Source organism: Schistocerca piceifrons, chromosome 11, assembly GCF_021461385.2.
Source record: "Schistocerca piceifrons isolate TAMUIC-IGC-003096 chromosome 11, iqSchPice1.1, whole genome shotgun sequence".
In the NCBI taxonomy this organism is placed as follows: Eukaryota; Metazoa; Arthropoda; class Insecta; order Orthoptera; family Acrididae; genus Schistocerca; species Schistocerca piceifrons.
The window spans coordinates 30,185,421-30,207,753 of record NC_060148.1 but is presented as its reverse complement, the minus strand read 5'-3'; the positions used below and the strand labels follow the sequence as shown (position 1 = coordinate 30,207,753).

Sequence of the window (22,333 nt, the reverse complement as noted above, 5' to 3'; positions counted from 1 at the left end):
TTCATACCTTACTAAAGTTTGTTTTTCCGATGAGGCAACTTTCGTCGTCTCCGGGAAAGCAAACAGGAATAATGTTCGTATCTACGGATCGGAGAACACATAGGTCGTGGAAGATAGGGCACAGCCCGAAACTGATTGTGAGATATGGCTTATGCATAACACAGTTGTTGCGACTTAATTCACAATGCAATTATTGCACCGTTCTCTTTCACTGAGCCTACCATTACGGTAACAATTTACCCGGAAGTATCGCAACTTTAGGATACACCTGAGCTGCAGGAATTGCAACAGTGGTTATTTGTTCGCCAGTTCTTGGCTGGAATATTTCCGAACAGGTGGTGCGGTAGAACCAGTCCGATATCATGGCCACCACATTAACCACAAATAACCCGTGTCGACCATTTTTCTGCGGTTCTGTTAAGGACAAAGTATTCAGTTCAAAAGTTAAGGCATGAATAAGAGATGCTGTATACTTGGTCCATCATAAGAATAAACTAGATGCAAACAAATTTAAACAGATGCAAAATCCCCAAGATTCGCGATCTTTTACAGAAGCTCGAAATTTAGCGCGGACTTCAATGCGAGATGCCTGTAACAGTTTCCACAACGAAACGTTGTCTCGAAACAAAGTCCAAAGAGATTCTGGTCTTATGTGAAGATTGTTAATGGCAAGAAAAAATCAATCCCTTGTCTGCACGATAGCAATGGAGATACCGTCGAAGACATTGCTGCCAAAGCATACTAAACACAGTCTTCCGAAATGCCTTCACAAAAGAAGATGAAGTAAATATTCCACAATTCGAATCGAGAACAGCTGCCAACATGAGAAACGTAGAAGTAAATATCCTCGCAGTAGTGAAGCAACTCAAATCAGTTAATAAAAGCAAGTCTTCTGGTCCAGACTGTATACCAATTAGGTTCCTTTCAGAGTATGACAATCATATACAACCGTTCACTCGACGAAATATCCGTACCCAAAGGCTGGAAAATTGCATAGGTCACAACCATATTAAAGAATGGTAGCAGGAGTAATCCACTAAATTACAGGCCCATATCGTTAACGTCGATATGCTGTAGGATTCTGGAACATATATTGTGTTCGAACATTAGTGAATTACCTCGAAGAAAACGGTCTATTGACACACAGTCAACATTGGTTTAGAAAACATCGTTCCTGTGAAACACAACTAGGTCTTTATTCACATGAAATCTTGAGTGCTATAGATAAGGGATTTCAGATTGAGTCCTTATTTCTAGATTTCCGGAAGGCTTCTGACACAAGCGGCTCGTAGTGAAATTGCGTGCTTATGAAATATCGTCTCGGTTACGTGACTGGATGTGTGATTTCCTGTCAGAGAGGTGACAGTTCGTAGTAATTGACGGAAAGTCATCGAGTAAAACAGAAGTGATTTCTGGCGTTCCCCAAGGTAGCGTTATAGGCCCTTTGCTGTTCTTTATCTACATAAACGACTTGGGAGACAATCTGAGCAGCCGTCTTTGGTTGTTTCCAGATGACGCTGTCGTTTATCGACTAATAAAGTCATCAGAAGATCAAAACAAACTGCAAAACGATTTAGAAAAGATATCCGAATGGTGCGAAAAGTCGCAGTTGACCCTGAATAACGAAAAGTGTGAGATCATTCACATGACTGCTAAAAGGAACTCGTTAAACTTCGGTTACACGATAAACCAGTCTAATCTAAAAGCCGCAAATTCAACTAAATGCCTAGGTATTACAATTACGAACAACTAAAATTGGAAGGAACACATACAAAATGTTGTCTGGAAGACTAACCAAAGACTTCGTTTTATTGGCAGGACACTTAGAAAATGTAACAGACCTACTAAGGAGACTGCCTACACCAAGTTGTCCGTCCTCTTTTAGAATACTGTTGCGCGGTGTTGGATCTTTACCAGATAGGACTGACGGAGTACATCGACAAAATTCAAATAAATGCAGCACGTTTTGTATTATCGTGAAATAGGGGAGAGAGTGTCACAGAAATTATACAGGATTTCGGCTGGAAATCGTTAACAGAAAGGCGTTTTTCGTTGCGACGGGATCTTCTCACGAAATTCCAACCACCAACTTTCTCCTCCGGATGCGAAAATATTGTGTTGACACCGACCTAGATAGGGAGGAACGATCACCAAGATAAAATAAGGGAAATCAGAGCTCGTACGGAAAGATATAGGTGTTCTTTCTCTCCGCGTGCTATACGAGATTGGAACGATAGAAAATTGTGCCAGGCAATTAAATGTGATTTGCAGAGTATCCATGTAGATGCAGATGTAGATTGGGTGCTCGAACACACTTGCACTCTGCCCAGCATTACAGTCTGATGCTAGTTCCGCCACGGTTCGCGGACTCTCTTGTTTTCAAAGTCTGTCCAGCCTACGACGTGCGATGTCTGTATTGAGAGGTGGGCATCCAATGCCACGGTGTCTGGACGCGGTTTCAGCTTGGTTCCGACTCGTGCTGAAGACACTCACCACACCCAATGAGTCGTGCAGTTTCCGAAATCCTCGTGCCGAGCCTGCGGGACAGCACAATCCGCACCCGATCAAAACTGCGCCTTCCCCGTTCTACACGCGGACAGCTCGCTTACTGATACTACACGCACCGTGCGTTTGTCTGGTTAGCAGACATTCCTCACCACGCGACGCTCCTATCGCCTGGATGGGTTTATACCGACAGCAGCTGGGTGGTCATGATTTTCTCGCTCAACAGTGTACACATAAACAACTGGCCATTAAAATTGCTGCACCAATAAGAAATGCAGATGACAAACGGGTATTCATTGGACAAATATATTATACTACAACTGACATGTGATTACATTTTCACGCAATCTAGGTGCATAGATCCTGAGAAATCAATACCCAGAACTACCACCTCTGGCCGTAATAACGGCCTTGATACGCCTGGGCATTGAGTCAAACAGAGCTTGGATGGCGTGTACAGGTACAGCTGGCCATGCAGCTTCAACACGATACCACAGTTCATCAAGCGTAGTGACTGGCGTATTGTGATGAGCCAGTTGCTCGGCCACCATTGACCAGACATTTTCAGTTCGTGAGAGATCTGGAGAATGTGCTGGCCAGGGCAGCAGTCGAACATTTTCTGTATCCAGAAAGGCCCGTACAGGACCTGCAACATGCGGCCGTGCATTATCCTGCTGAAATGTAGGGTCTCGCAGGGATCGAATGAAGGGTATAGCCACGGGTCGTAACACATCTGAAATGTAACGTCCACTGCTCAAAGTGCCGTCAATGCGAACAAGAGGTGACCGAGACGTGTAACCAATGGCACCCCAAGCCCATATAATCACGCCGGGTGATACGCCAATATGGCGACGACGAATACACGCTTCCAATGTCCGTTCACCGCGATGTCGCCAAACACGGATGCGACCATCATGATTCTGTAAACAGAACGTGGATTCATCCGAAAAAATGACGTTTTGCCATTCGTGCACGCAGGTTCGTCGTCGAGTACACCATCGCAGACGCTCCTGTCTGTGATGCACCGTCAAGGATAACCGCAGCCGTGGTCTCCGAGCTGATAGTCCCTGCTGCTGCAAACGTCGTTGCACTGTTCGTGCAGATGGTTGTTCTCTCGCTAACGTCCTCATCTGTTGCCTCAGGGATCGAGACGGGGCTGCACGATCCGTTACAGCCGTGCGGATAAGGTGCCTGTCATCTAGACTGCTAGTGATACGAGGCCGTTGGGATCCAACACGGCGTTGCGTATTACCCTCCTGAACCCACCGATTCCATATTCTGCTAACAGTCATTGGATCTCGACCAACGCGAGCAGCAATGTCGCGATACGATAAACCGCAATCGCGATAGGCTGCAATCCGACCTTTATCAAAGTCGGAAATGTGATGGTACGCATTTCTCCTCCTTACACGAGGCATCACAACAACGTTTCACCAGGCAACGCCGGTCAACTGCTGTTTGTGCATGAGAAATCGGTTGGAAACTTTCCTTATGTCAGTTGTAGGTGTCGCCACCGGCGCCAGCCTTGTGTGAATGCTCTGAAAAGCTAATCATTTGCATATCACAACATTTTCTTCCTGTCGTTTAAATTTCGCGTCTGTAGGCACGTCATCTTTGTGTTGTAGCGATTTTAATGGCCAGTAGTGTACTTTCTAGCTGCAATACTTAGTGAGTTATGACTTAAAAGTAACGTTACAGTTCTCAATCAGAAGGTTACAAGACCTCTCAACTGAACGACTGCCATGTTCACATAATACTGCAATGCCTAGGGGACTTGATTAACGTCGCTGTTGGAGGTGGACGGTGCGTGTATACAAGTCTTTGAAAGCAATAGACATTGACCTCGCTCGCCAATTCAACAAGTATCAGCTTACTGGAGGTCCAAACGTCTTTCGTTGACTTAGAATGAAGTTCACCTGTAATGTTACTGCTGTCTTTGGAGTCAGCACATGATTGGCCTCGGTTGTTGTATGGGGGAACCACACAGACTACGGTGGCCTTGAAGCTTCCCCTCACGCAAATATTCTTTCGTGGACGACGTGGAGTATAACAGAGACTTCAGGAATACTTACTAAGGTCCCATATGGCACTTTGGTTCCAGATAAGCCCTTTGTATTGCCCACAAACAAAATCTAATAAAGACGGGCTCTAAAACGCATACCGTAAGTGCTATGAGCGCTTGTTCAGAATGCAGATGAGACGACTCTTAAGCCGGCCGCTGTGACCGAGCGGTTCTAGGCGCTTCAGTCCGGAGCAGCCTTGCTGCTGACGTCGCAGGTTCGAATCCTGCCTCGGGCATGGATGTGTGTGATGTCCTTAGGTTAGTTAGGTTTAAGTAGTTCTAAGTCTAGGGCACTGATGACCTCAGATGTTAAGTCCCATAGTGCTCAGAGCCATTTGAACCATTTTGACTACTCTTACCCCTTTCACGGCTCCGCTGAAATGCTAGTCTGTTCATTTATTCAGGCATGAAGTCCATTTCATGCCAGTTTGACGTCTCCTGCAGCCTGTCTTCACGGAGTTGCAATTTGAATGGCCAGCAACATATCTAGGATATCCCAGGAGGAATGGTGTATACTCACACACATGACAGGAAAGATCATTTGAAGCAAAGAAGTCTAATAAAAATGGGCTCTAAAACGCGTACACTAAGAGCTGTGAGCACTTCTTCAGTTGAAGAGATGAGTTTTGCAGTAGCGAAGATGAACAAGAGCTCACATCTTTTAGTTGTTGTTGTGGTCTTCAGTCCTGAGACTGGTTTGATGCAGCTCTCCATGCTACTCTATCCTGTGCAAGCTTCTTCATCTCCCAGTACCTACTGCAACCTACATCCTTCTGAATCTGCTTAGTGTATTCATCTCTTGGTCTCCCTCTACGATTTTTACCCTCCACGCTGCCTTCCAATACTAAATTGGTGATCCCTTGATCCCTCAGAACATGTCCTACCAACCGATCCCTTCTTCTAGTCAAGTTGTGCCACAAACTCCTCCCCAATCCTATTCAGTACCTCCTCATTAGTTACGTGATCTACCCAACTTATCTTCAGCATTCTTCTGTAGCACCACATTTCGAAAGCTTCTATTCTCTTCTTGTCCAAACTGGTTATCGTCCATGTTTCACTTCCATACATGGCTACACTCCATACAAATACTTTCAGAAACGACTTCCTGACACTTAAATCTATACTCGATGTTAACAAATTTCTCTTCTTCAGAAACGATTTCCTTGCCATTGCCAGTCTACATTTTATATTCTCTCTACTTCGACCATCATCAGTTATTTTACTCCCTAAATAGCAAAATTCCTTTACTAGTTTAAGTGTCTCATTTCCTAATCTAATCCCCTCAGCATCACCCGATTTAATTTGACTGCATTCCATTATCCCCGTTTTGCTTTTGTTGATGTTCATCTTATACTCTCCTTTCAAGACACTGTCCATTCCATTCAACTGCTCTTCCAAGTCCTTTGTTGTCTCTGACAGAATTACAATGTCATCGGCGAACCTCAAAGTTTTTACTTCTTCTCCATGAATTTTAATACCTACTCCGAATTTTTCTTTTGTTTCCTTTACTGCTTGCTCAATATACAGATTGAATAGCATCTTTTTACTTATGAATTTTACAGCCCATATTCACTAGACTTTTTTGTTTTCAATGATCTTTCCTATCATATCCCTGAGTATTGGGCATTCCTCCCGAGACACTCTGAATGCGTGTGGCTTCCAAACCCGAATATAGAGGAGAAAAAAAAAACTGTGACAGGCGCGAACAGGTATGCCGGATTCAGTGCTTTTTAGATGCAATTTCTGTGTCTCTCTCTTTCTGTCTTTATCTTTCGCTTTCGACTTTTTAACATGGACAGGTCTCGTGTGGCTGAGCAGTTTGTTTGTGTCGACGAGAGTAAAGCGATCGCCAAGCAAAAGAGTCCAGAAGACGCTGTCGGTGGCGGCTTCCGCAGGCGCGCGGGAAAACAAACACGCCCTCCAGAGATAGAAGTCTGAGAAGCAGAGGGCAGTAACCTCTCTGGTCAGAGATAATAAACTACTGCAGCGTGCACTTCGACCATAAATATGACAGACTGGCCCTGACGTCATTTTCGTGGCGCCAACATCTCTGGGTAAAGTCTTGTGAATGTTGGCAAAACATGGTTGTTTCGTGTTGCGCTTATGGCTGTACTCAGCGTTTTGTCGGGGGAAATGGCATTACATTTCACGTGTTAGTGTTTCTATGATAGTGGAGATGAAATCTGCTGAAGTGACTTTTATATGTTTTTCACACTTGAAATAGAGTATCACGTAAATTAAAGTGTTGAAAGTGACGCCGCTAAAGTCACACTCATATTACATTTTGGAAAGTATCTGTGATAATTCGGTTACAGAAGTAAATACAACTGTTTCTCGTTCGTACTCGTAGGTTCCCTAAGGATGAAAACCGAAGGCAGCTTTGGATACAGACCCTGAAACGGAAAAACGTTAAGCCATCTGCACATACGCGCCTTTTTGTATGTACAAGTGAGATTATAATAAGGTAAGAGCACCAATAGTCGACAATGAAGAGAATTTTTTTCTACCTTCTAATACTATTAAATAAATGTAGGCTCCAAATTTATTTTCTGAAACTTCAAAGTCTCACCTTTCATCTACAATATTAATTTTTTTGTAAACTGATAGTTCAAACTTTTGTAAAAATAGTAGGAACTGAACCTCTGAAGTGTACCTAAAATTGATACCCTAACATGGACCTGCTCCCAAAGTCGACAATTTTGGCACCTATAGCTGACATAATTCCCATATCCCATTATCTTTTACAAGTAACTAGAGCTCAAAACGCGGCGAATCCAATGTTTAAAGTTTTGATACGAGCCCACTCATACTGTTTAAAAGAATTTTAACGACATTTTACTTTAATTGATAGTTTATAGTAATTTCGTCCCGCTGCCCACCAGAGTGGCGTTCGATGTATTTGTTAGGTTTTATAAATGGTACTGTGAACAAATCCAGGTCAAATGTAGTTCTGACATAATTTTTCGCAAATAAAAAAGTAATTTTTGTTGGAAGCGTTTGGCAGTCAATTGAGAAATGTGGGTAAAATCCGATACAAACATAGGATGGCAGACCGCTGATTTGAAATCCCGCCACGTTTTGCCAACAGTCACGTGGTTTATGTTGGAGCCACACGAGCCCTATAGCTTCTCCACAGCAAGGCCAGTCTACTAGTATCTATGGTCGAAGTCCGTACGCCTTTCTGAGCCATAACTCTCAATGGCCGAAACGCTACTTCTAATTTTCTTTTTTTTCTTGTTTATTGTCTACAATGTCCTGGAATCACTTTCTACAAGACGGCTGTCAATGGCAGTGCAGATAACGTTCTAATATTGGATGACAAATGGCAGTTGTTCATCGTGGTTCTGTAGTGACGTTAAAGGGATGCGCTAGGATGTTGATTACAGAAACATAATTCAGAAGCGGAAAAAGATACAGTAGGAGCACAACTCGTGAGTGACAGTGAAACTGCTTTCCAAGTTGAAGAAGTCAAAAAATTTCTTGCCATGTGTAATTCCTGACGATTAATGTCTAAGGTAAAACGTTTATCAATAATTATGTGGTCCAGTCACATTAATGTAAGAACCTGTCAAAAGCCCAAATAGCCACCATCTGCAGCATAGGCCTGCACGAAGAGTCAGAAAGGTTCTGGAAGGTAGAGACAGGAATGTCGACACATGCCAATTTCAATCCCGTGGCCAGCTGCGGTAGGTTTGTCCGTTAATGATTCATGACGCGAATGTCCCGATTGGGGTACAACGTCTCCAAATTTGGACACTAAATACTGCGTGATTTTTGTAACTTATTACTAAAATTTCTAAAGTTTATAGCAATTATTTTTCATCAGCGGTCGTAATAGCTGCTAAGACTTCTGTCTGTCTTACTTTTGCTTTCGCTGTCCTTGAAGAAAGAGTCATTTACGTTGAGGAAGTGTATATATATATATATATATATATATATATATATGAAATCTTGGCCTTGTTATTTTAAGTAACCTTCCGATCCCTCATGTCAATGTTTTGAACATTTAAACGATTTATAGCAGCCGCGCCACCAGGAAACACATCACTGTTGTGCAACAATTATCGGTCATTACAAGACAATTTCAAATATTACAAAAAATTTCATGTATTTTTCCATAGCAGCAGCTACAAAGCAGTTCAAGGCATTTCATTTAATAACATCTTGCGTATCACAGAGTTTATTTTATTGCAGTGTCGGTATTTACAATATTTTAGATCTAACTTAGATATAGCAGATTTGGCCTTGACTACGAACGAAATAATCTTAAAATATATGAATTGTTTAGGCGTCTTGTATGATAAAAGTGAACCCACCAACCAAAACTAAATGAAACGCCAATCTTTGATACTCTTTTCACCTTCTTCACGCAATATCATATCTCCCATTTCATCTTCAGAGACAACATTCCATTAGAAGTATCGACAGTCTTGGGAGAGCCAGCCCTGACAAAACTCTACCATCTGGTGAGCAAGATGTATGAGACAGGCGAAATACCCTCAGACTTCAAGAAGAATATAATAATAATATAAAGCTTTCGAAATGTGGTGCTACAGAAGAATGCTGAGGATTAGATGGGTAGATCACATATCTTATGAGGAGTTATTCAGTATAATTGGAGAGAAATTTGTGGCACAACTTGACTAGAATAAGGGATCGGTTGGTAGGACATGTTCTGATGCATCAAGGGATCACCAATTTAGTATTGGAGGGCAGCGTGGGGCGTAAAAATCGTAGATGGGGACCAAGAGATGAATACACTAAACAGATTCAGAAGGATGTAGGCTGCAGTAGGTACTGGGAGATGAAGAAGCTTGCACAGGGTAGAGTAGCATGGAGAGCTGCATCAAACCAGTCTCAGGACTGAAGACCACAACAACAACAACAACAACAACAGTTACATTACTGAAACTTCTTTTATTTTTCAATGTTGTCTCCTTGTAGATAAACGCACTTGGTCCAACGATGTTCCAGTGCCTAGATTCAATCTCGAAAATGAGTTTCCTCCAGGCCTGCAAAACAGTAGTCAACTCTGGCTATCAATTCTTCGTTTGAAGCGAATCTTCGACCACCAGGGAAAATTTTCAGTTTTGGGGAGATATGGAAGTCAGACGGAGCCATATCAGATCAATAAGGCGGGAGTGGCAACAATTCATACTTCAGTTCGTGTTATTTTGCCATGGCGACGGCACATGTTTTGATACAGCGTCAAGAGTCGCGGCACCCATCTTGCAGATCATTTTTTCATTTCTAATTCTTCAGCCAAAATACGATATACCCTTTCATATGACATCTGGCAAGCGTGAGCAATTTCACGCACTTTCAACCGGCACTCCTCCGTGACCATTTTGTGCCACTTTTGCAGTGATTTCTGCAGTAGTGGCACATCTTGCCCGACCACTGCGGGGATCATCGTCCGAGCTCTCCCGACCAAACTTAAATTCATTTCTCCCCTTGGCAACAGTTGGATATGAAGGAGCAGAGGCCCCCAGTGTATTATGGAAATCGGCGTCAATGTTCTTTGCTTTCATACCTTTCCTTACGAAACACTTAATCACTGCTCGAATCTCGATGTTTTCCGTCTTCGCAAAACACTATGCGGGGAGAACAGTAGAGCCACGACACCGCCACCGCTGTTTTCGAAGGGCACTGACGTGCCACGTGTTTACAGGCAACAGTCCAATGCATATCACGTGAACAACTCGTTGCGCTAGCCCTGACCTCTCGCGGTGATTCCGAGAACTTTTGAAACCACCCCCCCCCCGTACGAGAGTCATCTGGTCAGCAGCACAGTCGGCCGCTGTGGTCGAGCGGTTCTAGGCGCTTCAGTCCGGAACCGCGACTGCTCCGACCGCAGGTTCGAATCCTGCCTACGGCATGGATGTGTGTGATGTTAGTTAGGTTTACGTAGTTCTAAGTTCTAGGGGCCTGATGACCTCAGATGTTAAGTCCCATAGTGCTCAGAACCATCTGAATCATTTTTTGACAGCAGCACTACTGTTCAAAACAAACTGCCTATCATTTAGCATCTGACGATATCACTATGGCTCCAGTATATTAGGACATGTTTTTATAAAACAGATCTGAAGATGGTCATTACAGTCCGAAACCGGTAGTCTGATGACAAAAAATTTGTGACCAGAGACGCGAAGTAAAGGAAATTTATTCTACATTCGGGTCACTGTTCAATATCGCAGCTTGTGAAGATATTTTTGTATAGCCAGTATGTGAGGAATCGCGCTGCGAAGTCCGAGTGCGTGAATTTTGCTCCACCCTGTAGATCAGGGAGTCAGATGTTCGCGATTCTGCATGCGTAACAAATCACCATATTTCACAGACACGCGTCACTGCAAGACTGAAATGTTATTGAAGCACGTCTTGTAGGTCCTGTCTATGAAGCTTTACTTCGAGATGTGCGCTGGCGAAGAAGTTGGGTTAGAAAATGATAGACCGACTGACAAACAGTAATGGGGACACGAGTCCACGGTGGATTGGTAGGAACGTTACAGGCCACGTCCCCCCCCCTCCCCCTCCCCCTCCCCCTCTCCCTCTCTCACTCTTTCTCTTTTGCTCTGTCTTTCTGTGTGTGTGGCTTTGCCGCTTTACTGGAGACACGCCAAAGCCCGTCTGAGTCAGCACCGCGAGTCACGGGCGGAAATGGAAGAGCCGTCCAGTTAGCTCACCGACCATTTAGAAGCGCGCCGCCCCGGGAACAGAGACCACTGCTAGTAGCTAGGCAACGCCAACACACGGGTCATTCAGAGGCCCGCATCTGCTGCAACGTCTTTGCTTCTACACGGTGCGACAATGAGATGATATGAAAGGGCTCACGCACACACACATATATATATATATATATATATATATATATATATATATATATATATATATATATATATATATATATATATAGGGCTATTACAAATGATTGAAGCGATTTCATAAATTCACTGTAGCTCCATTCATTGACATATGGTCACGACACACTACAGATACGTAGAAAAACTCATAAGTTTTGTTCGGCTGAAGCCGCACTTCAGGTTTCTGCCGCCAGAGCGCTCGAGAGCGCAGTGAGACAAAATGGCGACAGGAGCCGAGAAAGCGTATGTCGTGCTTGAAATGCACTCACATCAGTCAGTCATAACAGTGCAACGACACTTCAGGACGAAGTTCAACAAAGATCCACCAACTGCTAACTCCATTCGGCGATGGCATGCGCAGTTTAAAGCTTCTGGATGCCTCTGTAAGGGGAAATCAACGGGTCGGCCTGCAGTGAGCGAAGAAACGGCTGAACGCGTGCGGGCAAGTTTCACGCGTAGCCCGCGGGAGTCGACGAATAAAGCGAGCAGGGAGCTAAACGTACCACAGCCGACGGTTTGGAAAATCTTACGGAAAAGGCTAAAGCAGAAGCCTTACCGTTTACAATTGCTACAAGCCCTGACACACGATGACAAAGTCAAACGCTTTGAATTTTCGGCGCGGTTGCAACAGCTCATGGAAGAGGATGCGTTCAGTGCGAAATTGTTTTCAGTGATGAAGCAACATTTTTTCTTAATAGTGAAGTGAACAGACACAGTGTGCGAATCTGGGCGGTGGAGAATCCTCACGCATTCGTGCAGCAAATTCGCAATTCGCCAAAAGTTAACGTGTTTTGTGCAATCTCACGGTTTAAAGTTTACGGCCCCTTTTTCTTCTGCGAAAAAAACGTTACAGGACACGTATATCTGGACATGCTGGAAAATTGGCTCGTGCCACAACTGGAGACCGACAGCGCCGACTTCATCTTTCAACAGGATGGTGCTCCACCGCACTTCCATCATGATGTTCGGCATTTCTTAAACAGGAGATTGGAAAACCGATGGATCGGTCGTGGTGGAGATCATGATCAGCAATTCGTGTCATGGCCTCCACGCTCTCCCGACTTAACCCCATGCGATTTCTTTCTGTGGGGTTATGTGAAAGATTCAGTGTTTAAACCTCCTCTACCAAGAAACGTGCCAGAACTGCGAGCTCGCATCAACGATGCTTTCGAACTCATTGATGGGGACATGCTGCGCCAAGTGTGGGAGGAACTTGATTATCGGCTTGATGTCTGCCGAATCACTAAAGGGGCACATATCGAACATTTGTGAATGCCTAAAAAAACTTTTTGAGTTTTTGTATGTGTGTGCAAAGCATTGTGAAAATATCTCAAATAATAAAGTTATTGTAGAGCTGTGAAATCGCTTCAATCATTTGTAATAACTCTGTATATATATGACGGCAGTATCTGTTCCTGAAACAACAGTTACCGTGGATGACCATGCAGCTTTGCTAGAAATGAAATGATAATTAAATAGACACCCTAGCTGCAAACAGGCGTTGATGTACTTCATTGGGAACATGTTCAAAATGTGTGCCCCGACCGGGACTCGAACCCGGGACCTCCTGCTTACATGGCAGACGCTCTATCCATCTGAGCCACAGCGGGGAGCGTGCAAGGGATAAGTCCCTGCAGACGCAATATCCTTTGTGCCTGCGGTGGCTCACATGGATAGAGCGTCTGCCATGTAAGCAGGAGATCCCGGGTTCGAGTCCCGGTCGGGGCACACTTTTTCAACATGTCCCCAATGAAGTACATCAACGCCTGTTTGCAGCTAGAATGTCTATTTAATTATCATTTCATTTATATATATATATATATATATATATATATATATATATATATATATATATATATGTGTGTGTGTGTGTATGTGTGTGTGTGTGCGCGCGCAACGGCCCTGCCGCAGTGGATACACTGGTTCCCATAAGATCACCGAAGTTAAGCGCTGTCGGCCGTGGTCGGTATTTGGATGGGTGACCATCCAAGCCGCTATGCGCTGTTGCCATTTTTCGGGGTGCACTCATCCTCGTGATGCCAATTGAGGAGCTACTCGACCGAATAGTAGCGGCTTCGGTCAAGGATACCATCATAACGAGCGGGAGAGCGGTGTGCTGACCACACGCCCCTCCTATCCGCATTCTCAGCTGAGGATGACACGGCGGTCGGATGGTCCCGGTAGGCCACTCGTGGCCTGAAGCCGGAGTGCTTTATATATACGTAGGTTGGAACTTAAATAGTGGCAACACTGCTGTGGAGACACTATGCAATGGAATCTGCTATTGTCGCTGATAGCACACGTTGCTGACAGACCTGTCTTACCTCCGAAGAAATGGACTCGCCCGTCCCACGTCACCGGCGTGCGCGCAATCGAGGGCAACACAGTCACTTGTGAGCGAGCAGTCTAACGTAACGCTGTCACCGTGTTTTCGAAACGGGAACGACTGAGTTGGATCAAGATTGAATGTGCCAGAGGTCGTACAGCACGACAGTGTCATCAGGGTCTTCAAGAGGCGTGCGGGGAATCGGCATTGTCGTACAGAACAGTCGCACGTGGGGTAAAAACCCCCAAGGAAGGTCGGCAAACTGTGGCAGGCATGCATCGGGCAGGTCGTCCCAGCGTCTCTGAAGAAGAAGTGCGTGTTGTTGCCGCGTTAGTGGACGGTGATCGACGCCATACGATTGGTGAGCTCGCCCACGAAACCGGATTAGCGCATACGACTGTGCCTCGCATTCTGAAGGAGCGCCTGGGCATGCGAAAAATTGCATCACGATGGGTCCCGCACGGCTTGACGGAAATGCAGAAATGGGTGCGTCAAGACACTGCTGAGACGCACTTGGAGCGCTATGAGCGCGAAGGAGAGGCTTTCCTACGCCGTATCGTAACACTGGATGAGACGTGGGCCACATCGTACGAGCCAAAACTAAAATGCCAATCCGACGAATGGTGTCATTATGGGTCGCCGCGAAAGTCGAAAGTGCGTCAGAGCCCCAGTATGGTGAAAGTTATGGTGATTCTCGTGTAGGACTGTGAGGGTGTTATCCTAACGCATTACGTTCCTCCACGGCAGACGTGGAGCATCACCTGCTACCAGCTTTGTGAAAGAAGCGGTGACACTTTCTGCACAACCCACCCATCATTTTGCACGACAATGCACGGGCGCATACAGCGCAAGCTGTGGCTGCTCTGTTCGGTCGATGGGACTGGGAAGTGCTGTACCATCCACCATACTCCCCGGACTTAGGTCCTTGTCAGTTGGATTTGATTCCGAAGATGAAGGAACCACTTCGCAGGATTCGCTTCAGAACTGTTCCAGAGATTCGACAGGCAGCAGACCGCTCCATACGCACCATCAACAGAACAGGCTCTGCTAACGGTATACTACGCCTTCTACGGGTTCTACACAATGTTGGTGACTACTCTGAAGGACAGTAATAGGAGCAAACATGTAACCTTTTTGTATCGGTTGTAAATAAATAGTTGCCACTATTTAAGTTCCAACTCTCGTATAAGCGTCCGCTTGTCATCGGGGCTCAATTCCAAGCGGGACTCACCACAGTTCTACTGCAGTCAACGAGATTCCAAGCCGAAGACGTGTCTAGAGGCGTCCCGGATATCGGTGGGGCAGCAACCTCACTGACGCCCACTATACGGCCGGACAAGCCGAGACTGACAGTCTCTGGTGCTATGTCTGTTCACAGCAGGGCTCCTTTCGTTGTCATCCGCAGCAGACTTAAAGCAGAGCAGTACATGGACGATACTCTACACTACGTTTTGCTGCCCTTCATAGCTGGGCTTGAATTTCAGCAAGATAACGCTGGGCATGAATTTCAGCAAGATAACGCCCAGCCGAACGCAGCATCAGTTTCTACTGCTTGTTTTCATGCTTGCCAAACCCAACCTTGGCCAGCAAGGTAGTCTGCTCTCCCTCCCACCCCCCCCCCCCCCACCCGCTTCCCAGTTGTGCACGTTTGGGCAGGGACTTCCAACCAGCTCGGGATTTTGAAGGTCTAAAGTGTCTACTGGACAGAATTTGAAGCCAGCCGGGTAGTCGAGCGGTTCTAGGCGCTACAGTCTGGAGTTGCACGACCGCTACAGTCGCAGGTTCGAATCCGGCCTCGGACATGGATGTGTGTGATGTCCTTAGCTTAGTTAGGTTTAAGTAGTTCTAACTTCTATGAGACTGATGACCTCAGAAGTTGTCCCATCGTGCTCAGAGCCATTTTTGAACAGAATTTGACATATCCCTCCTATGACATCCAACAACCGGTGAAAGCCAAGCCGACTAACTGCTTGCATAAGGCTCAGGCGTTGACCAGTGTGTTATCAACTTGCTCAGTCCATGAAGCTCTTTCTCTTAAATAAATCATCGAATTTTTCTGAAATTGTAATCATCTGTTTATCTCTACATGTTCATCAGATCTGCCGATTTCCTTCCCATTCGGATAACTCCTTTGTGGCGCCTCGTTTTTTTTTTTGTCTTAGAGTGTATTTAGCAAAGCGTATCATTAAGTGTTGGTTGGTTTGGGGGAGGAGACCAAACAGCAAGGTCTTCGGTCCCAGCGGATTGGGGAAGGATGGGGAAGGAAGTCAGCTGTCCCCTTTCTAAGGAACCAACCAGCATTTGCCTGAAGTGACTTAGGGAAATCACAGAAAATCTAAATCAGGATGGCCGGATGCTGGAACTGTGATCCTCCCGAATCCAAGTCCAGTGTGCTAAACACTGAGTCATCTCGTTCAGTTATCAGCAGGTGTTCTACAGGCTTGTAGGTATGAGGATAGGTATCAACTGGATTTTAGCAGTGGAGATGAGAAGCCTGAGGAGAATGGTAGAAAGAGAGGAAGAAAGTAGGAGACTGCAATGTGAGAAGAGCTGTAGTATGATGAAGAGAAGGGATAGGGAAAGATGGACAGGGAAGGGAACTCTTGCGTGAGATGCGATATGGAAGGAAGAACTTGAGTTGGTACGATAGATCATAACTTGACACGTTTTTAGACAGGAGGGAATAACTTCCATGGCGCTAGCGGGAGCTCAAGAGGGTAAAAACTGTAGGGGAACACGGAAATAACAAAGGAATAGGTTCCAAGTGCTACGGAGACAGGACTTTGTGGCACGCCGGGCCGAACCTGCCAGAACACTGAGGAAAATGGGGGAAAAAGTTAAAAAGTGCGGCAGGGAGGGAAGTCGGTAGAATTTTCATTGGGAGCGAGTACAGAGTGGGTGTTTGGACTGAGTCGGCATCGTAGACAGTGTAGGGGTCACGCAAGTGTTGATTGTGGAAGACCAGTCGCAGGAATTTGATGAGATGATAAAGGATGCATATTACTGCAGACATGGATGTCAAAGCTAAATTAGCGTAGATTTGGTCGGGGTAATAGAGTTTGGGTGGAGGGACTCCCATGCAAGCTGGCGTAGGTGAGATCCATTATTATCTGTCCGTCCGTCCGTCCGATGCGAGGTAACTGCGCCGCAGTATGGGGACGCTACACCTAAACAAACATCGAAACACACGACGTCAGTCGAGTACAGCGCACGGAAGAGAGAGTATTCCTGCTAACGAGGCTCCCTGGCTGGCAGTTGACCGTTCGCTGCTTTGGACGAGAGTGCATTAAATACGTAGACGTATTCCGTGGGCAATATGAATCCTGCAAATATAGCTCGCGACTTCAATAACGAGGTTAATGAATAATTTACGAACTGTAAGGTTCACATTGGATAGGCACGTCCTTTCCTCTACTAATCGCACGGTTTTGCGTTGCCGTCGCAAAACACAGACACTAAACTTATTACAGTGAACAGAGACGTCAATGAACGAACGGACAGATCATAACTTTGCGAAAATAAAGCAAGTAATCTTTTCACTCGAGGGCAGATTTGAACCAAGTACCTCTTATTCCGCAGCTGCTCACGCTAACCACGGGACCACGGCGTTCCTGAGCTCACACTATCCTTGATGTTGCCTATCTTGCTCATGGACTACTCAGTTTGTATATTTTGCTTATTTTTTTATAGTTCCACACAACTTCTTCCTGTTTTCTCGATTGATCAGTGTTCAGTTTTTGAAGGCCTATCCACTGTGCCAACTTGTAACTAAATCTGAAGGGGGTGCGATGGGGAGGTTCCCTTGTTAGAGGTGTCGATGACGCATGTTCCGTATACTTGGACCAACGTCAGTTCTATTAATTGCGATACGACCAGAATACGCCGTGGTGCAAAAGTAGCTTTCGCCAGCCGGACGGGTTCTGACGTCATTTTTTGAGCGCACAGTGCGACGATCGCAGCGCCGCGTGGTGGCCAGCGGCCGTACCACGGCCGGGGAAGTCCCGACCCGCCGTCGGGGAGAAACCGCCTTTCCCGCCAGCCCGCGCCCGCCTCTGGTCTGCTCGCGGCTGAGAAATGAAACGCTAAAAATAACCCGACCGCCTTCAACACTGCAGGCAGGGGAAACGAGTACAGTTTTTCCGGGCCATTCCTCCGTCCCCGTATTGCTCTGCAACCCAAGTGTGCGCTGGTTTTAACCTTGATGGCAGATAAAAACAGTGCACCGGACTGGGACTCGAACCTGTGCTTTCGTGGGCCATTTTCCTACCAGCTGAGCTAACTTAAAAAAATTAATTACATGTATTTTATTGCGATGAAATACAGTAAGCTACAATGCTAGATAAATGTTACAGCAAAGTTCTGCCTTTATCAAAAAAAACACTTAAAATTGTTTGCAGTAAAGAAGGAATTAAAACGGAAGAAGGTGACATTACCACAGTATGTATGTACAGGGTGGTCCAGTGACCGTGACTGGGCCAAATATCTCACTATCTCACGAAATATGCGTCAAACGAAAAAACTATAAAGAACGAAACTCGTCTAGCTTGAGGGGAGAACCAGATGGCGCTATGGTTGGCCCGCTAGATGGCGCTGCCATAGGTCAAACGGATATCAACTGCGTTTTTTAAAATGGGAACCCCCATTTTTTTTACATATTCGTGTAGTACGTAAAAAATTATGAATGTTTTAGTTGGACCACTTTTTTCGCTTTGTGATAGATGGCGCTGTAATAGTCACAAACGTATAAGTACGTGGTATCACGTAACATTCCACCAGTGCGGACAGTATTTGCCTCGTGATACATTACCCGTGTTAAAATGGAGTGTTTACCAATTGCGGAAAAGGTCGATATCGTGTTGATGTATGGCTATTGTGATGAAAATTGTGGTTCAAATGGCTCTGAGCAGTATGGGACTTTAACATCTGAGGTCACCAGCCCCTAGACTTGTTGTCGTTGTTGTTGTGGTCTTCAGTGCTGATACTGGTTTGCTGCAGCTCTCCATGCTACTCTATCCTGTGCAACCTTCTTCATCTCCCAGTACCTACTGCAACCTACATCCTTCTGAATCTACTTAGTGTATTCATCTCTTGGTCTCCCTCTACGATTTTTACCCTCCATGCTGCTCTCGAGTACTAAATTGGTGTTCCCTCGATGTCTCAGAACACGTCCTACCAACCGATCCCTTCTTCTAGTCAAGTTACAACTACTTAAACCTAACTAACTTAAGGACATCACACACATCCACGCCCGAGGCAGCAGAGCGGTTCCGGAGTGAAGCGACTAGAACCGCTCGGCCACAGCGGCCGGCACGGATTCTGAAACAATCCGAAGTTAGAGGTGTTGGTCTGCAATTCTGCGGGTCTGCTCTTTTGCCATTCTTATACACTGGAGTCTCCTACGCTTTTTCCCAGTCGCTTGGGACTTTGTGCTGGGCGAGAGACGCAAGATAAATGGAAGCTAGGTAAGGGGCCAGTGACTTAGAGTACTCTTCGTGCACATTAATGTCCAGTAACAGATGTGTGGCTCTCTTTGATCAGATAGCCCCGAGTTTCTGCATATGCAGTGATCATACGGTAATTGCCTCAGCGTCAGAAACGTATTCCAGATTCTCAAAAACCAGACGCATTTTATTCGACCTCTTTAGCGTTTCCTCGGTGCGTTTTCGTTTCTGGAATGGTTGCACACTTAGTCTGCCAGATATTTAGGCGCGATAAATTGCGAAATTATATAAAAACACAGGTGTCTTAATGTCTCGCTAGCGGTGTAGCTTGGAAGCTCTGCCAGTAATCCGAAGCGATAAATCAGCCAGCGTGGAGCCATTTCGCAGGATCCGTTTTGACCCCCCCCCCCCTCCCTTTTTTCCCTCTGGCATCATATCCAGCTTATCTCTGCTCGCTAAAGAACGTTAAACAGTCTCGGAAAATCCTGTGCGTAAACATGGCCGGGTTTGCTCTCTTAGTACACAAAACAAAATATGTGTAAATAAGACTTAAGAGTGCCTGAGTGCTAATCACGTGAAGAAAAAAAGTTGGTCGGTAAGTACATGGGTCCTCGATTACGTGATGTACGTGAAATAGCCCCACCCAGCACTAAAACTGCCAGAATCGTATAAACGGTGCGCAATATTGAAATCAGATATGTCAGTCGGCTCAATTAACCCAACTGTGAGTGCGAGAAATTAGCTACCTGCTCAAAATCCATAAATTTTGTATTTACCGTGATGTTTCAGCCACCAAAAACCTATTTTTCAACTCAATGATCGATCTCATTCACGACAATCCGAGTGAAGTCCAAACAAACAAGGCCTCTACGTAAGTTAGACGCCTACCTCCGCCGCTTCCTGTTGTTGTCTACTTCAGTCCGAAGACGGGTTTCATGCAACTCTCCAGGCCAGTATATCCTGTGCACCCCTTTTCATCTGTGTCTAACTCCTCCTGAATGGCTCTGAGCACTATGGGACTTAACATCTGACGTCATCAGTCCCCTAGAACTTAGAACTACTTAAACCTAACTAACACAAAGACATCACACGCATCCATGCCCGAGGCAGGATTCGAACCTGCGACTGTAGCAGCAGCGCGGTTCCGGACTGAAGCGCCTAGAACCGCTCGGCCACTACGGCCGACCGATCCGGTTGTAAGCTGCTCAACTAGCGCCCTACATACGAAAGTCGTTCAGTAAGTAATGCAACAATTTATTCAGATTTGGAATACTGCATATTATTTCCCACTTTTGGCTGCAACACCCTATTGCCAAGATAATCTTCGTTCAGTGCGACAGCTTTTCGCCAGCTTACTGGGAAGGCCTGTATGCCGACATGATAACACTCTACTGGTGGACGACAAAACAAACGTCTTGCTGCAAAACAGATGGCCCTTCGTTGCTCTCCACGGTCTTAGGTGGAAGGGAACTCGGCGGATTTTTTTTTTTTTTTTGTCATCAGTCTACTGACTGGTTTGATGCGGTCCGCCACGAATTCCTTTCCTGTGCTAACCTCTTCATCTCAGAGTAGCACTTGCAACCTACGTCCTCAATTATTTGCTTGACGTATTCCAATCTCTGTCTTCCTCTACAGTTTTTGCCCTCTACAGCTCCCTCTAGTACCATGGAAGTCATTCCCTCATGTCTTAGCAGATGTCCTATCATCCTGTCCCTTCTCCTTATCAGTGTTTTCCACATATTCCTTTCCTCTCCGATTCTGCGTAGAACCTCCTCATTCCTTACCTTATCAGTCCACCTAATTTTCTACATTCGTCTATAGCACCACATATCAAATCCTTCGATTCTCTTCTGTTCCGGTTTTCCCACAGTCCATGTTTGACTACCATACAATGCTGTACGCCAGACGTACATCCTCAGAAATTTCTTCCTCAAATTAAGGCCAGTATTTGATATTAGTAGACTTCTCTTGGCCAGAAATGCCTGTTTTGCCATAGCGAGTCTGCTTTTGATGTCCTCCTTGCTCCGTCCGTCATTGGTTATTTTATTGCCTAGGTAGCAGAATTCCTTAACTTCATTGACTTCCTGACCATCAATCCTGATGTTAAGTTACTCGCTGTTCTCATTTCTACTACTTCTCATTACCTTCGTCTTTCTCCGATTTACTCTCAAACCATACTGTGTACTCATTAGACTGTTCATTCCATTCAGCAGATAATTTAATTCTTCTTCACTTTCACTCAGGATAGCAATGTCATCAGCGAATCGTATCATTGATATCCTTTCACCTTGTATTTTCATTCCACTCCTGAACCTTTCTTTTATATCCATCATTGCTTCCTCGATGTACAGATTGAACAGTAGGGGCGAAAGGCTACAGCCTTGTCTTACACCCTTCTTAATACGAGCACTTCGTTCTTGATCGTCCGCTCTTATTATTCCCTCTTGGTTGTTGTACATCTTGTATATGACCCGTCTCTCCCTATAGCTTACCCCTACTTTTTTCAGAATCTCGAACAGCTTGCACCATTTTATACTGTCGAACGCTTTTTCCAGGTCGACAAATCCTATGAAAGTGTCTTGATTTTTCTTTAGCCTTGCTTCCATTATTAGCCGTAACGTCAGAATTGCCTCTCTCGTCCCTTTACTTTTCCTAAAGCCAAACTGATCGTCACCTAGCGCACTCTCAATTTTCTTTTCCATTCTTCTGTATATTATTCTTGTAAGCAGCTTCGATGCATGAGCTGTTAAGCTGATTGTGCGATAATTCTCGCACTTGTCAGCTCTTGCCGTCTTCGAAATTGTGTGGATGATGCTTTTCCGAAAGTCAGATGGTATGTCGCCAGACTCATATATTCTACACACCAACGTGAATAGTCGTTTTGTTGCCACTTCCCCCAATGATTTTAGAAATTCTGATGGAATGTTATCTGTCCCTTCTGCCTTATTTGACCGTAAGTCCTCCAGAGCTCTTTTAAATTCCGATTCTAATACTGGATCCCCTATCTCTTCTAAATCGACTCCTGTTTCTTCTTCTATCACATCAGACAAATCTTCACCCTCATAGAGGCTTTCAATGTATTCTTTCCACCTATCTGCTCTCTCCTCTGCATTTAACAGTGGAATTCCCGTTGCACTCT

The 22,333-nt window shown here is 45.3% G+C and overlaps 1 long non-coding RNA gene and 1 other non-coding gene across 2 annotated transcripts in view; one reads left to right on the top strand and one right to left on the bottom strand.

Annotated features, from left to right (window-relative positions):
* Nucleotides 1-22,333, bottom strand: part of LOC124720445 — a 469,216-nt gene that overhangs the window by 18,542 nt on the left and 428,341 nt on the right. The gene's annotated exons all lie outside the window — the stretch shown is intronic.
* Trnat-ugu lies at nt 13,081-13,155 on the top strand. The gene has a single exon. It is a non-coding gene; the product is annotated as a tRNA-Thr (tRNA).